The sequence below is a fragment of the Labrus mixtus genome, chromosome 17 (assembly GCF_963584025.1).
Source record: "Labrus mixtus chromosome 17, fLabMix1.1, whole genome shotgun sequence".
In the NCBI taxonomy this organism is placed as follows: Eukaryota; Metazoa; Chordata; class Actinopteri; order Labriformes; family Labridae; genus Labrus; species Labrus mixtus.
In genome coordinates this window covers 6,756,459-6,765,152 of record NC_083628.1, presented here as the reverse complement: position 1 = coordinate 6,765,152, position 8,694 = coordinate 6,756,459, and positions in this window count along the sequence as shown.

The window sequence follows — 8,694 nt, the reverse complement described above, 5'->3', positions numbered from 1 at the left end:
TTCCTAAAAAATCAAAAATGACCGTTTCTCCACCAAGGTCCCTCCTCTGAAATCATAAGCAGTTTGTTCATTATCACTGATGTTGCTCCAAGTTCTCCTTGTTCATCATGGTATCACCTTCTTTTGGTCAAGTTTTTCTTCTGCCTGTTCGAATGTGCCCGTCTTTAACATCAGTTTACCATGTTACGTTGATCCTGCTTGACCTTCAATGATGGATACATCAAGGATTTCTGTTTTCTTTGATTTATGTCCCACAGGTTACAATATGTTGGATGTTAGTAAATTGACATGCAATCATTAAAATCATGTCCCATACACACACTATGTTAAAATGCCAATTTTGACAGCAGGAATGTACATGTTGACAGCCCGGTTAAAAAAAAAAAAAAAAAGATTTTGGTCTTATTAGTTAATATCTGAAACCAATGGGTGATGTCAATCAGGCATCGTCCACTATTGTTTACAGTCTGGGGTTTCGCCACAAGAGTACAATTCAAAGAGAACCATCAGACGTGTTTTAGTCTAAAATATTTCAAAGAAATAAGAAACCAAATCAACTTTTGGCAGCATATCAGAATGGAGATCAGTCTTACACACCTCTTGGTCTGAACATTGAGGGAGGGGAGGGGGAGGAGGGGAATCATAGCAGGGCAGCTTTGTTTTGGTTTTGAGAGACTGGTCCTAAAATGCGACATCTATTAGACATTACACTGAAAGTTGTATATTATACCTTTAAGGTCTTCCTCAGCTATCACTCTTTGCCTATTTCTAGAATGTTTGAAAGTTACGTCGAGTCAGCATTTCCATGTATTATACCGTCTATTTACATGCATAAGGGGATGACTGTATGTGTGATTGTGTGCATACTGTTTTGTAGTGTAAAGCGTGTTGATGCAGTCTGTTAACCGTTTGTCATAGATGAAAACTCCACCAACATACAATAACAAAATATTTGTATTATTTGCAATATATCTAATTAAAATAACAAGAATAAGAATGAAAATTTACATAACATCCCATCCCTCTGCCTCAAATGTAACATGAGTGGGGCGGGGCATGGTGCATCAGTTCAATACATAAAACAGTTATCTGTCAGAGGGGTTAATGTGACAGTTGGCAGAGATATCATAATTAGATCCACACAGCTGAGCTCTTAGTTAACCTTCATCAGATTAAACAGCAACAAGGCTGCAGCTGTACTTAACTGTGCTCATATACATGAATTTATGGTCAACTACTGCAACTACTGCTCATCACCATTATGTAAGAGAGAGAGTTTGTGTGCCTCAAAGCTAACGAGGCCGTTTGAAACATTGTGCTGTCAGTGGACAAAGTTACAATAGAGGATAATTAAAAGGACGACTGTTGCCTGACGAACACATACAGCTCTCGACCAGATGTATCAAACAATCCCTGATTTGAAATGAAATACTGGTTAGGACTTTAAACTAAATTTAAACTCTAATGCAACATACCATACAATGATGATCTGTAAGATTTTGATTTGATTACCTCAACTGACAGTTTGTTTCCCTTTTTTGTCAACAAATTATAGTGGGTCATCTTACTGCCTACAGAATTTTTTTTTACTGGAATTGGGAAATTTTTACCGACAGTACAGGTTAGACAATGGTTACTTCAACTCACATTGACTCTAATGTGACATGAATAGAGCAAAATACTCATTCAGACTATCATAGATTGAAAGCAGGGGTACATAACAACGTTGTACACCCCATATCCACGCCAAATCATATTTCTTTGCATGTTTCAAGTTTGTAGCCCATTACATAAAGCACAATCAACTTCTTTACACAATTGTTCCAAGGTTGCAATTAAAAAAGGAACGATAGAAGTTACTCCCAATAACAAAAAATCACTAACGAACCATATATTGTATAAAACATGGACGTAGTCTCAGTGACGTCAACAATTGGTTTCTGAAGAGGTATTTTGAAGCCCCTCATTGACGGTCGCCATATTGAAAATGCTAATTCAACATACATTGATCAATCGAGTCACAGGCAAAGAGGTGGTGCGCAGTGCGCCTGCCTGTCAGTAAACTCAGTCACTCCTCTAATTATACACTTGTATGAATAACTCCTAAAGTCTTTGCACATGAAGTCAGTTGTTTTCGTCCGAAATTGCTGCAAGTTTAAAACAAAATATGATATCATGTTATGTTAATCATGTTTGCACACTGACTCCAAAACTTTCGTCCGTCGTTATCTTTTTGGGAACAGGTTTTATTTTCTGCATTTTATCGCAATTGACCAAATCTTTAAGAGGGTTTTTTTGACTATTCAGAGTTTGTGTCCCTACCTCAAAATACTACCAGCCACCGTTCAGGATCCATTCTTTTGGTAATTGGTGGTTTTATTTTTAATGTGTGGTTCCAGGCATCAAACTGGACCACTGACATCCTGAAATATACCTGGAAGCGATCAGGCTAATCCTCAGCTCCTTCATCAAGAGGTGAAACTCTCCTTGCCCTTGTCTTGTATCAGGAGGATGGACCCAGTGTTTTCTTTTTTTCAAGCATTGAAAGAACCACAAAATCATCTTCACTGCTTGATGACCCCATTTTATCTCGAACTCTCGTACTGCATATTGTTCATATTTAACAGAAAAATAAATGCATCAGACTCAGGGTGAAAGGTTCCTCCGTGTACCTTGTTTTTATCTGATTAAGGATCTGAAAAACACATCAAATAAAGACAGATTCAGTTTCCAAAGACCTTTAGGTTGATTAAAATCAAACAGGAAGAGAAACTGCAGTTTGATGCAATTCCACATTAGCTTCATTTTACAACATAGGAGGTTACGGTTCGCTAATGACTTTACTTTCTGTTTCTGAAGTCTACAGCACTTAAAGTCACAGGTTCGTTAATGTGCATTGGTAAATATCCTGTACAGTACCACTTTTTAGTGTTTTCATCTTGACTTCTTCGTCCTCAAACGGTGAACTACAGAAACATCTGTAACAAACTGTGCACTCAAACTGTCCCATGGAGTAGACTTGAGTCACAGCCAAAGTTAGCTCCTAACACTGTACCACAATGGGCCGGCTGCCCAACCTGGATTCAACCCAGCTTTCCCAGACTCCAGTGTGACCCAACACCTGAACTTGATTTGTGTGGAGTACAAACTATTGCTGGCTACTACAAATAAATCTCTTCAGGTCAATTAGGTGTATTAAAGAGCCCATATTATGCCCTTTTTGGGGTTCATATATTTAATCTATGTACTAAAGTATGTTCACAATAGCTAAAGTTCGAAAAAAGTGTCTGTTTTCATGAACTGCCGCTCCATGCACCGGCTCGCTTCTGACTCTCTCTCTAAGGCTCTGAAGTGCCCACGTTCAGAGTCCCCACGTGTGCCAAGTCTGATCTGATTTGTCGGCCTGTCGGCTCTGTCGTTATTGGTCAGTTGCTCAGCACGCTTCTCGGAAATGTCCCGCCTCTTTTACCATATTGGGAATGCAGCCACTGGCTCCGTCTGAGGGGAGCAAAAACATTAGCACCTTAGCACTACTGTGCTACCGCAGGCTACGGCATAACGTGGGCGTGCTACAGAAGTTAACGGGCGTGCAACATGAGCTGCAGGGCTTGCCACAACGAGCCAATGGGCTTAGATCAGTGATCTCACACTGACAATGACGTCGGACTGACACATTTTTATCGAGGGGGGCTAGAACCGAGCGTTACATGCAGCTAATGCTACAGCTAACAGGACTTTGAATTTTTGCACATAGGTGTGCCTAAACATGCACAGGACCCTTGGAAAACACACTAAAGAGCATATAAAACCAGAAAAAGCATAATATGGGACCTTTAACGGACTGTGTACACAAGACCTAAACAGGAAAGAAGAACCTCTAGCTGATGTTTTCTCCTTTATAGTATTTGTTAAAGCAATGTAATACTCCAACAAACAAATACACAAAAACTGTACACTATCACTGCCTATTATATCCAAAATAAAAATTCATTTACACAGTTATTGTTATAGGATCTTACTGTTCATTCATGCTTCTTTTACAAAGTGTAATACTACTATATTTCTAGTAGTGGCACAGAATATTTAAAGCCTTTAAGCCTTTATTTTCACCAATAAAGATAATCTTCTCTTCCACCTTTTTCATGAGAGTTTACAAAGTTCAGTGTAACATGTGGTGCAGGTCATTTCAAGTGGCACACTCAGCCACCTTTGCCCTGGGAACAAACACATAGTGGATCAGGTGCTGATGCGCCATTGACAGCCTTTCAGCGCCTAATTCCAGCTTTGTGGCACACACAGTGTCCACTTGCTACACGTAGTAATCCCAAAGGATTGGCAAGTATTTTTAGTAATGGATTTACTGGCGTCTGTTGATCCCTTGATGGGTGGCGTCTTTCAGGACAGTCATGGAGGTGTGGGCCACCCAGCCTTTGCTGAGCAAAGTACTTATAAATATGCATGTGTGTGTGTGTGTGTGTGTGTGTGTGTGTGTGTGTGTGTGTGTGTGTGTGTGTGTGTGTGTGTGTTTGCGCATTCATGGGCTTCTGCGCTGTCTATTTGCAGGGCCTTGGATAATAGAGTTAACCCAATAGAGAAATTCAATCAGGTGACTTCCATTCTAACTTAGATATTGGAAATGTTTTACTCTCGGCTGTCTTGTCTTATCTGAGACTCACTTTAAAAACAAACAAAAATGTATTTCAAGTCACCTCATGTTATTCCTCTGTCTGCTTGCTTAGCAATGTCAGCCTTGTCCGTGGCTCATCCAGTCGAGGCAGATGGCTGTTCTCCAAGTCTGAGTCTGGTTCTGCTCAAGTTTCTACCTGTTAAAAGGAAGTTTTCCATTCCACTGCTGCCTAGGCGTCTGCTCGTGTTGGATTAATGATGGTTCTCTCTGTGAAGTACACTGAGTTTATGTATGTATGACATGTGCTATTCAAATTGAATTGGATTGGATTGTAGGACTAAGTTTGCTTTCTTTGGTGGACAACAAGAGCAAATTCCCTGCAACAGTCAAAGATGTTTGTTTTCCAGAGAAATGGCCTGCAAATCCTGAAAAAAAAATCAAATTCAAAAACATGTTTAAAAGCTCCACAGTGACAGAAGCCAAACCTGGTGGGGAAAAAACCTCACTACACTTTTTAGTATCATTGAAGCTACCCAAGTTAGTCTCAGGTTCTGATTTTGTCCTGGACATGACTAGTCTTCTCTTGCAGGCATGAAAAACTCTGCTTCCAGGCTGCCCCAATCTCTTGAAAAAAAAATTCTCAAGAAATATAATTAACCAAAATCCAGCTCAAAATAGTGCCCCCTACAGGCCTGGACCCATTCTGTTGTGATAACGGATTTGGATTTGGATTTTGTTTTGTACCTTTTTTTAAAGGAGATCTTTTAATCTGATCCATATTTTAATACTTACATATAATGTTAAGATGTGGGAAGTCCATACTAAACCTTAAATTTTTTTAAACACAAGTTGTTGGCTTAATCCCCTGACGTGGTTTCCTGCTGCTCTAAACAAAGCTGATTTTAGACTGAGTTTGTCAGTTGCTACTTTAATGCTCTGACCGTACTGTACTGTCAGAAGAGAACTTGAGGGAATCACCATTTAAAAACGCTAAAAACTCTTTAAAATCTTTACAAGATAGCAATGTTCCCTCCTTCAACGAGTTCCAAAACAGTTGTTAAACATAACCTGCACTGACCCACACAGATTATTCTGTTTCAAGAGATCTGTCTTCAGAGTGCTCCTGCTAATGCACCAGTAATTGCTTGGGCTCTTACCATTTCACTTTTGTGTTTCCATCCGAAGAATCAGGATGAAATTGGAGTGTTTTTCACCTCTCCAAAACTATTTTTGTCCTGCAATTACAGAAGCAGAAATGGGAAAACTGCATTACTGTATTGACTATTTTATGAGCAACCACATATCTGTGCAGTTCAAGTCTTTTCTTTACTTTGAACAAAATAATCTGAAAACAAGCATCAGGTATCTCAGGTTTTTGCACTACATTTCTGTCTGTTTGCATTATGACTGTCAATATCTGATGAATAAGTGTTCGTTGGTCTCGGTAACTGTGGCTGTCTGTCTTGGTATACAAGTCACCTGCAGTCTTTATCCCTTGCATTTGGTGGGGCCACATGCTTATTTTATGGTAACCGAACTGGCAAACCTCCAGACACAGTTAAAAGGGACTCAAATACTGTATTTCCAGAGGGAGCTACATGTGTGAACACTGGAGGAATGCTTCTTCGACACAAGCCGGGGTCTGATCAGCCTTGGCTGGGTCGCCCAGGTGAAGGTGTCGAGACTCGAAACCCCCTTTGACCCCGGAATACATCACTAATGATGAGTCTGAGTGCACCGTTGGATGTATGTTGCACAACTACACAAATCCGGCCACGCCTGGGACATCCGGGAACAAAGTGGACGACGTCGACCAACAGAGTGGTGACAGCTGGAGAGACCGTGGGTAGCACAGAGAGACAGCACATGGTACATAAAGGGCGAGCAACCCTTTCTGCATCCTCTGAATGAAGAGTCCGTCAAGAAGCTACAGAACACTCAAAAGGAACACCCCCCCCCCCCCCCCCAGGGGAGCCCAAGAGAGGGGTGGCTAAGATCCCTACATGGACAGACCTACAGGTATCGACCCACGCTAATGATCAACAGACAACGACAGAAATGTAAAATGGGCAAGAAAGATCAGCCAGCTCACGCAAAGACTTAAGTCTCTGAAACGAAAAGAGAAGATTTGTCACGGTTGAGAAAACAGGGAACTGGACCAACGTGCAGAATTAAACTAAAATATTTATTTTAAACAAAAATCCAAAAGGGGAAAACAAGGAGCCACAAGGAGTCACAGGAGAACAAGGTAAACCGACTAGCCACTAGAAAATCTTACAACTAACAACATACAACATTTATCTGACACCAAGAGGGAAGGAACACTGACACTTAATAGACAGGGGTAATCAAACACAGGTGAGGCCAACAAGACACAGGTGAGGACAATCAGGGCAATCAAGGCTGGAGGGGAACACACAGAGGCAGGGAGAAAACACAAGACAAGAAACACTGAGGACAATACAAAATAAATCCAGAAACACTGGAGTCACAGAGAACTCAACATAAACAATAATACACACTAAGACATAGAACACTGGGATAAGAAATTACCAAATACAACAGGAAACACTAAAAACTAAACTATGAAACATTAAGACAAAAACACACAAGGGAAACGAGCCACACTAGGATAAATAACAAGGAAACCTAAACTTTGAAATAGACAAAAAACAAACTAAATAAGACTAAATCATGACAAGATTTGAAAACACCCACAGTCTATCATAAGCTTTGCTCGTTGACTCTACATTGCCTGTTGGAGTGAGTCTATAACTGTTGCCTGTCTCTGTGTGATTGACTGGTGACATGTTAATTGATTCCCTTTGTCCACTGGGAACGGCTCCGGCTCCACTTCAAAACATCGTGCGAATATGCAGCATGGCAAATGGAGGTCCGTCTGTAAAGTTGCGTATACACGTCTGTGGTGGCATGAGGAAGTTGAAACCCCGGATAAAACGTTGACCGCGTCACGGCTGGCAAAGTATGATTGGAATCTAATCGTTAATTATGGCTCCGAAAAGTCAAATCTCCCAAAAGGTTGAAAGCCAGAGATTTCAGATGCCGCTTGGAAAATCCCAAAGTAATCCATGGTGATCTGCAGTGGTCCAGCTCCCAGACAGCACAGACATATGTGCAAATTGTGTGTGTGTGTGTGTGTGTATCTGTCTGCCTTCAGGGCAGCGAACGAGAAGAGGGAATTACTTTAGATGAATTTACAACGTTTTAGGGTAAGAGGATATGATGCGTTCCTGGTCCAAGGCTGAGGAAATGAAGTGAAGGATGCTCTTCAGACCTCAGAGAAAATACGTAACCTGTGACGTCAAACTTTACCACTATTTCCTGCCCAAGCACAGAGCCTCCCTAACCACGACTGCTCTTCTCAACACATATTTTTAGTTATGACGCTGCAGCCTTCTCCTCTTCAACCCCTTTCCATATCCTCTTGTTACCCCTCAACTCGTCGTCTGTCCTTAAAACCCCAACGTCGTCTCCCCATTCTGCCATGGTGGGAAGGCTTCCTGTTGTTTTTCTCTGCTGCCTCAGCGGCACAGCAAGGTTAAAGCTCCCAAAAGAAAGAGGTTCCCTGCAGCTGCTCATTACCACATGCAGAGGCCTCACCTTGGAATAGCAAAGAGTGTTCAGGCTTGATTATACATTTCACTTAGACAAAGGGTGCACAAAGGGGACACGTTCAAAATATTCAGTGTGTGGGGTGTGAAAAATGTCCTCCATATGCAATCCAGGTGGCAGCGTGTTGTAATAAAGGTGATGCTGTCAAGGAGGAGTCAAGGTTATGTTACAGCGACAAAGTCTTAAGGTCTTAATCTCTGATATTTCTTGACTTGAAATCAGCCCTTCAAGCAGATTTAATCCCCAGCGGCTCCAACATGCTCCACCAGTCTAATGATTATGTTTAGGGTCTGCAAATCCTCATGAAGAAGCCAGGATTTCTCAAGTGTTATCTCAGCCGCTCAACTCGTGACAAGAGAGGCCCTGATAATGGACCAGGGTGACCTCAGCGAAGGGTTTTCAGTTTTTTCATGGGATTTCTTTGCAATGATGAA